This window comes from Cyprinus carpio, chromosome B8 (genome assembly GCF_018340385.1).
Source record: "Cyprinus carpio isolate SPL01 chromosome B8, ASM1834038v1, whole genome shotgun sequence".
In the NCBI taxonomy this organism is placed as follows: domain Eukaryota; kingdom Metazoa; phylum Chordata; class Actinopteri; order Cypriniformes; family Cyprinidae; genus Cyprinus; species Cyprinus carpio.
Genome location: NC_056604.1, coordinates 29,195,684 through 29,203,975, shown reverse-complemented (window position 1 = coordinate 29,203,975; position 8,292 = coordinate 29,195,684). Strand labels below are relative to the sequence as shown.

Below are 8,292 nucleotides of genomic sequence, written 5' to 3'. Positions count from 1 at the left end.
TCGACCTGAGAATACACACCATCCAAGGAAAGCCGCTGGGGTAAAGGTCGTGTCCGCCATTACTCCCCCACACTATCCCTCCGCTTTGGCAGCCTGCATAAGGAGGACATCACATTGATGGTGCTGGAGGAGTCAACCGTGGACATCATCCTGGGATGCCCCTGGTTAAACACCCACCAGCCACACATCAAATGGACAACCGGTGAAATTCTCAAATGGAGTGATGAATGTTTTGAGAAGTGTATTACTCGTCCAAGAAAGCCCCAACCTAGAATTCCCTCAACCCCTGATCATCTTCCTGTTCTGTCCACATCTGTGGAAAGTCCAGAGACTAATGTGAAAGTGGAAATCCCATCAGTGTACTGGGCGTTCCAGGATGTGTTCAGCAAGCGGTTGGTTACACGTTTACCACCTCATTGGCCATGGGACTGTGCCATCGACATCCTGCCTGGAGCGACCCTCCCAAAGGTTCGGATCTACCCACTGTCCATCCTGGAACAGAAGGCCATGGAGGACTACATTCAGGAAGCCCTGCTCAGGCGATTTATTCATCCATCTACGTCCCCTGCCGCTTCGAGTTTCTTCTTCGTGGCCAAGAAGGATGGAGGCTTGAGGCCGTGCATTGACTACCGTCATCTGAATTCTCAAACAGTAAAATTCAGTTATCCCCTTCCTCTGGTCCCAGCAGCTTTGGAACAGCTGCGAGCGCTTTGGAACAGTTTCGAAGTGCCTACAATCTCATCCGTATTAGAAAAGGCGATGAATGGAAGACTGCCTTCATAACCCCGTCAGGACACTACGAATACCGAGTTATGCTGTATGGCCTGTCCAACTTTCCATCCGTCTTCCAGAATTACATGAATGAGATCTTCCGTGAGTACTTGAATTGCTTTGTCATCTACGTAGACGATATCCTGATATTCTCCTGTGACATGAGAGAACATGAAAAACATGTAATCCAAGTTCTTCAAAAGCTCAGAGAACATCAACTGCTTTCAAAGTTAGAAAAATATGAATTCCATACCACCACTGTCCAATTCTTAGGCTACATCTTCGACCAGCATGGTATCAAGATGGACCAGAGGAAGGTGGAAACCATCCTACAGTGGCCCTTACCCAACACCGTGAAAGAACACTTCTTGGGCTTTTCCAACTTCTACCGACGCTTCATTAAAAAGTACAGTATTCTCAGTGCTCCCCTCACATCCATGCTCAAGAACCGGCCCAAGTCTCTATCCTGGACAACACCTGCCCGATTAGCATTCTCCCAACTACAACAGTCCTTCCTATCAACTCCGATCCTGGTTCATCCCAATCCAGATCTGCCGTTCATGGTGGAGGTTGACGCCTCAGCAACTGGGGTCGGAGCAGTCCTCTCTCAGTGGCAGGGTGACCCCCAATGGCTCCATCCATGTGCCTTCTACTCTAAGAAGTTATCCTCGGCAGAGCAGAATTACGAAATGGGAAATCGTGAGCTCTTAGCCATTAAATTAGCTTTAGAGGAATGGAGACACTGGCTGGAGGGAGCCAAGCAACCATTCCAAGTCATTACTGATTATCGCAATCTTGAGTATCTCAGAGAAGCCAAATGCTTGAATCATCGCCAGGCCCGATGGGCTCTCTTCTTCACCCGATTTAACTTCAAGGTCACCTATAGATCAGGTGACAAAAACTGTAGAGTGGATGCCCTTTCTCGCCTTTACCAAGCTGATCCTGAACCATACGTTCCTAAAACCATTCTCCCTCCACACACTCTTTATACTCATACACAGTACACCCAAAAAAAACATAACAAAAAAGAAAATACAAAAAACTGCCCCGCCCCGACTTCAGGCACAGAGGCATCACCACTACTCTCCACCAACTCATCGTCAGCCCCTCTTGGACTTAACCCATACATCACTGGGCTCTGGACACCCAGGCAAGAGAAGGACCCTCTGGCTCGTAAAACAACGCTACTGGTGGCCCTCCATGTCTCGGGACGTCTCTTGATATGTGCGAGGATGTTCAGTCTGTGCCGTTGCTGACACCCCTAGGAAGCTACCAGAAGGGAAACTCGTGCCTCTGCCCATCCCCGAGTGACCCTGGATGCACATTGGAGTGGACTTTATGACCGATCTTCCTCCATCCCAAGGATACACGAGTGTCCTGGTCGTGGTCGATTGATTCTCTAAATCCTGCAAACTCATTCCCCTCAAGGGTCTGCCTACTGCTCTACAGACGGCAGAGCCACTTCGGACTCCCAGAAGACATTGTCTCGGATAGAGGTCCCCAATTCATCTCACGCGTCTGGACAGCTTTCTTCCGTCTCCTAGGGGTGTCCATTAGTCTCTCCTCCATATACCACCCTCAAACCAACGGCCAGACTGAACGTAAGATCCAGGAAGTCGGGAGATTCCTGAGACTGTATTGCCACCAGAACCAGGACAGCTGGAGCCAATATCTACCCTGGGCTGAATACGCACAGAATTCACTCCGTCAAACCACCACTGGGCTCACCCCGTTCCAATGTGTCCTGGGCTAGCAGGTACCTCTCTTCCCCTGGTCGGGTGAGCCCTCCAAGTTTCCAGCTGTCAACCACTGGTTCCAGCAAAGTGAGAGGGTCTGGGACTCGGCTCACATGCATCTCCAACAGGCAGTCCGGAGACACAAGGAACAAGCCAACGCCCGAAGAGTTCCCACTCCACATTACCAACTTGGCCAGAAAGTTTGGCTATGCACCCAGGACATCCGTCTCTGGCTGCCTTGCCGTAAGCTGAGTCCCTGGTATATTGGTCCATTCACCATCGAGAGGCAGCTGAACAAAGTAACCTACAGACTGAACCTCCTTGCGAACTACCATATCTCACCTTCATTCCATGTCTCATTACTTAAACCTCACACTGACCCTTTGTCTCCTCCCTCCACAGAGTTTGGTGATGATGCGGTACCTCCTCCTCCTGCCATCGATGAGACTCAGAACATCTACTGGGCACGGGCCATCCTCCACTCCAGACGACGGGGTCCACAGCTGGAATACCTCGTGGACTGGGAAGTTTACGGCCCCGAGGAACGATGCTGGGTGAACCGCAACGACATCCGGGACAAGACCACAGGAAACAGATGATTCTTCTGCACAATCTGACTTTTCTGAATTCAATGATGAACTGCCTTTAACTGTCATTTTGCATTATTGACACACTGTTTTCCTAATTAATGTTGTTCAGTTGCTTTGACGGAATCTTTTTTGTTTAAAGCGCTATATAAATAAATATGACTTGACTTGACATCCTGGACCCTACTCTACTTACCCAATTCCATCAGGAACACCCAGATCGTCCAGTTCCTCGGGGTCGTGGCAGACCCCGTCGTCAACATCCCGTCCGATCGTCGAGAGCCGCCCGTGGAGGAGGGGGTACTGTCACGGAGTCACAGCCTGCACCCTCTCCACACGCCATGCCTACTCATTCGCAATCACCGGAATTCTGATCACCTGTTCATCATCACGAGGCTCTCATAAAAGGACTATCACTTACCCTCACTCCTCTTGCACCGATCTCCATGAACTTACCTGTACTCTCGTTACCTGTGCTGTTCCCCTAGATACCTATTGTTCCTGTTCTTCATCAGTTCCTCTGTGCATTCTTCCAATCCTGTTATCAAGAGACATTACTACTAGAGCCAAGTCATATTCTTCTTTGTGTCAAGATATTTCCTGTTACCTAACCTGTGTCTGAAACCACTGTGACAATAAACACTGTACATATGTTCACCTACCTCTGTGTTCCCGTCTGTGTCATAACAATTTTTTTGTTATTTAAAGATTGCGTTAGTAATATGTGCCTAAAGGCAGGTCCACAAACTGCATACACTCTGCTTATTATACACACTGGGAGCAGCACACAAACAAGCTATGTATTAAAAAATTAAAGGATTACAATGTAAAAGATTATTATTGTGTAGGCTACTTAAATATAAACATGCCTACATGTGATAAAGGATAGTCAGTGCATGTATCAGAATTAGGCTACCTATTTGCTTGCGCATAAGCAGCTCCCTTTCCTCTCTAGAGACACTTCAGTCTTTGCGCTTGCGAATTCCGCCATGTAAATAGCGAATCCGCCATGGCGCAAACGCAACTGGCTCTTAAAGTGAATGGAAGATGAGACTCTGATTGGTTTATTGCAGGTTATGGCCAAAACACATAAATTACTCATTAAGAGAATAGGGACAACCCTTTAAGAACATGCACCGGGCGTGCCGACCGTTTTTCCCCATCATTAAACTAGCAAACGTGGATTCAGACATGCCCTAAGTGCACCTGCGCCATGTGCTTTAGACCATGTGCTTAGATTGTTAAAATAGGGCCCATAATGCATAATTCATGGCCATTGTCACTCCCTTGCATACAGCCTTTCAAACACAAAACATGTTTACAAAAGCAAAAACTCTAATATACCACATGCAGTTCTCTAAAGTCTTATGAACAAATATTCTGTACAGTCGTGGCCAAAAGTTTTGAGAATTACATAAATATTAGTTTTCAAAAAGTTTGCTGCTAAACTGCTTTTAGATCTTTGTTTCAGTTGTTTCTGTGATGTACTGAAATATAATTACAAGCACTTCATACGTTTCAAAGGCTTTTATTGACAATTACATGACATTTATGCAAAGAGTCAGTATTTGCAGTGTTGGCTCTTCTTTTTCAGGACCTCTGCAATTCGACTGGGCATGCTCTCAATCAACTTCTGGGCCAAATCCTGACTGATAGCAACCCATTCTTTCATAATAACTTCTTGGAGTTTGTCAGAATTAGTGGGTTTTTGTTTGTCCACCCGCCTCTTGAGGATTGACCACAAGTTCTCAATGGGATAAAGATCTGGGGAGTTTCCAGGCCATGGACCCAAAATTTCAACATTCTGGTCCCCGAGGCACTTAGTTATCACTTTTGCCTTATGGCACGGTGCTCCATCATGCTGGAAAATGCATTGTTCTCACACCAAACTGTTGTTGGAAGAAGTTGCTGTTGGAGGGTGTTTTGGTACCATTCTTTATTCATGGCTGTGTTTTTGGGCAGAATTGTGAGTGAGCCCACTCCCTTGGATGAGGAGCAACCCCACACATTAATGGTGTCAGGATGCTTTACTGTTGGCATGACACAGGACTGATGGTAGCGCTCACATTTTCTTCTCCGGACAAGCCTTTTTCCAGATGCCCAAAACAATCGGAAAGGGGCTTCATCGGAGAATATGACTTTGCCCCAGTCCTCAGCAGTCCATTCACTATACTTTCTGCAGAAGATCAATCTGTCCCTGATGTTTTTTTTTGGAGAGAAGTAGCTTCTTTGCTGCCCTTCTTGACACCAGGCCATCTTCCAAAAGTCTTCGTCTCACTGTGCGTGCAGATGCGCTCACACCTGCCTGCTGCCATTCCTGAGCAAGCTCTGCACTGGTGTCACTCCGATCCCGCAGCTGAATCCTCTTTAGGAGACGATCCTTGAGCTTGCTGGACTTTCTTGGACGCCCTGAAGCCTTCTTTACAAGAATTGAACCTGATTTCAAGCATCACCCTCCTTTTAACATGTCAAGTCTGCCATTCTAACCCAATCAGCCTGACATAATGATCTCCAGCCTTGTACTCATCAACATTCTCACCTGAGTTAACAAGATGATTACTGAAATGATCTCAGCAGGTCCTTTAATGACAGCAATGAAATGTAGTGGAAAGGTTTTTTTGGGATTAAGTTAATTTTCATGGCAAACAAGGACTATGCAATTCATCTGATCACTCATCATAACATTCTGGAGTATATGCAAATTGCTATTATAAAAACTTAAGCAGCAACTTTTCCAATTTCCAATATTTATGTAATTCTCAAAACTTTTGGCCTCGACTGTATGTGTTTTATGGTCTCCTTTCAGTGACTTAAAAATTTTGGCTTTTCACTAACCACACATAAACATTCTTTTCTCGAAAACACAGACATGTACATCCATGCTGCTCACATATTAATGTAGCACTAAAAAGTGCTGGGTTAAAAAACAACCCAACCTTAACCCAGCCGCTGGGTCGCTATTGGACAGAACACGCGCTGGGTTGTTTTGACCCCAGTGTTGGGTTTAACCATTTCACCCAGTTTATTTGACCCAACCAGTGGGTCAGGTTAACTGTGTTGCTGGGTTAAACATTAGCTAAACATTGGGTTATATGTCTTATTGCCTTGCCACCTTTATATTTACCAATATTACCAATTATAATAAATAATGATCACAAAGGAATGTAAAATGATTATTATTATTCTGTAATATAATTACACAACACAAAAAAATGCAACTGTACATATCCATTTAATAAGTTTTGACATTTCTTTTTAAAACAATTTTTGAATGGGTGCTGTCACACATTTCATCCAACCCTTACAGACACAAATAAAAACAAGATTTTGTAGATTTCTTTAAACCACAAAACAGTGTAAACTAGGCACCGTAAATTCCTATTCTTTGTCAACCTTGCATCATCAGAACACTCAATAATTGATTATTGCCACACGAGAGTCAGAACAAACACTGTGCTATTAAAACTAAGCCAAACAAAGAATCCTACAACAGACAATTCATGTGACACAAAATTTGAAATGTTACAAGTGAGCAGAAAAAAAACTGTTGCCCTCAAAAACTTCACACATTTAGACTCATTTCCATCAATATGATATCCTGCATGCTGGAGAAATTCTCAGGTAGGAAGACACTGCTTAGCATAGTTAACATAAAGCACAAAAAGGACTAGAAAGATCAACAGAAAAAGAATTTGAAACAAAGATCAACAGCCTCAAGTGATGAGTCCATTTCAGTGGCATGGCCCGAATCAATGGCGATGATCTGGGATGTCATTGTCTGGTCCTCAAGGCACAAAATGTGCAGGAATGCATCACTGGTCTCTGCATTTTGCAAATACTACACCATGCTGGTCCCCTCCTGTTAATTACACGACACTTAGTCTTGCAACATAACTAATAAGTTAAGTGTATTTTATAGAAATCATATATAATCATATACAGTTGAGGTCAAGCGTTTACATCCCCCTTTCAGAATCTGCAAAATATTAATTATTTTACTCATATACAACTATTACAGAAGGTTTAAACACTCACTGATACTCCAGAAGATAAAACCATGCATTAAAAGCCGGGGGGGTGAAAGCTTTTGAACAGAGTTTGCCTAAATATTAGGGGTGCACAATAAATATCGGCCGATAATTAATGCGCATCTGGTCAGTAAAGCCGGTTCTCCAATCAGTGGTAAATTCCATCAGGTGAGTGATTTCACATAGAGCAGCTGTTACTACACAGAGTCTTTGTTAACTAACAAGCTGCGCAAATCCATGCTGATAATGAATGTGGATTTGCGCAGCTTGTCAGTTAACAACGGCTCTGTGTACTAAAAGCTGCTCTATGTGAAATCACACACCTGATGGAATTTACCGCTGATTGGAGAACCGGCTTTACTGACGAGATGCGCATTAATTATCTGTCGATATTTATCGTGCACCCCTGCTAAATATCATATATTTTTCATTTAGTACTGCCCTTCAGAAGCTACAGAAGATATTTATGTTTCCCAGGAGACAAATTAAGTAAAATTTACCCTGATCTTCAAATTCAAAAAGTTTTCACCTCCGGCTCTTAATGCATGGTTTTTCCTTCTGGAGCAACAGTGAGCATTTGAAACTTCTGTAAAAGTTGTGTATGAGTCCCTCAGTTGTCCTCAGTGTGAAAAGATGGATCTCAAAAGCATACAGTCATTGTTGGAAAGGGTTCAAATCACAAAGATGCTGGAAAACCAAAGAATTTGTGGGAGCTGAAGGATTTTTCTGAAGAACAGCGGGCAGTTTAACTGTTCAGGACAAACATGAGACTCATGAACAACTATCACTAAACAAAAAAACAGCTGTGGATCATTCGGCTTACAACACAGTATCAAGGGGATGTAAATTGTTGAACGGGGTCAATTTTATAAATTCAGCCATTATTTTCTATTGTGGACTATATGTAAACATCTTTAATATGAAATATCTTATTCAGGTCAGCACTAAATTAAAAATAACATGCATTTTGTATGATCTTTCTTATTTTGGCAAAATAATGAACATTTTGGAGATTATGAAAGGGGGACGTAAACACTTGACCTCAACTATCTATCTGTCTACACTGAACAAAATTATAAATGCAACACTTTTGTTTTTGCTCTCATTTTTCATGAGCTGAACTCAAAGATCTAAGACTTTTTCTGTGTACACAAAAGGCCTATTACTCTA

At 43.6% G+C, this 8,292-nt stretch overlaps 1 long non-coding RNA gene across 1 annotated transcript; it reads right to left on the bottom strand.

Moving 5' to 3' along the window:
* Positions 1–6,307: 6,307 nt before the first annotated feature.
* LOC122138191 lies at positions 6,308–7,329 on the bottom strand. Its single transcript, XR_006155368.1, has 2 exons — positions 7,130–7,329; positions 6,308–6,953 (listed from the first exon to the last, which is right to left on the bottom strand). It is a non-coding gene; the product is annotated as an uncharacterized LOC122138191 (long non-coding RNA).
* Positions 7,330–8,292: the final 963 nt, after the last annotated feature.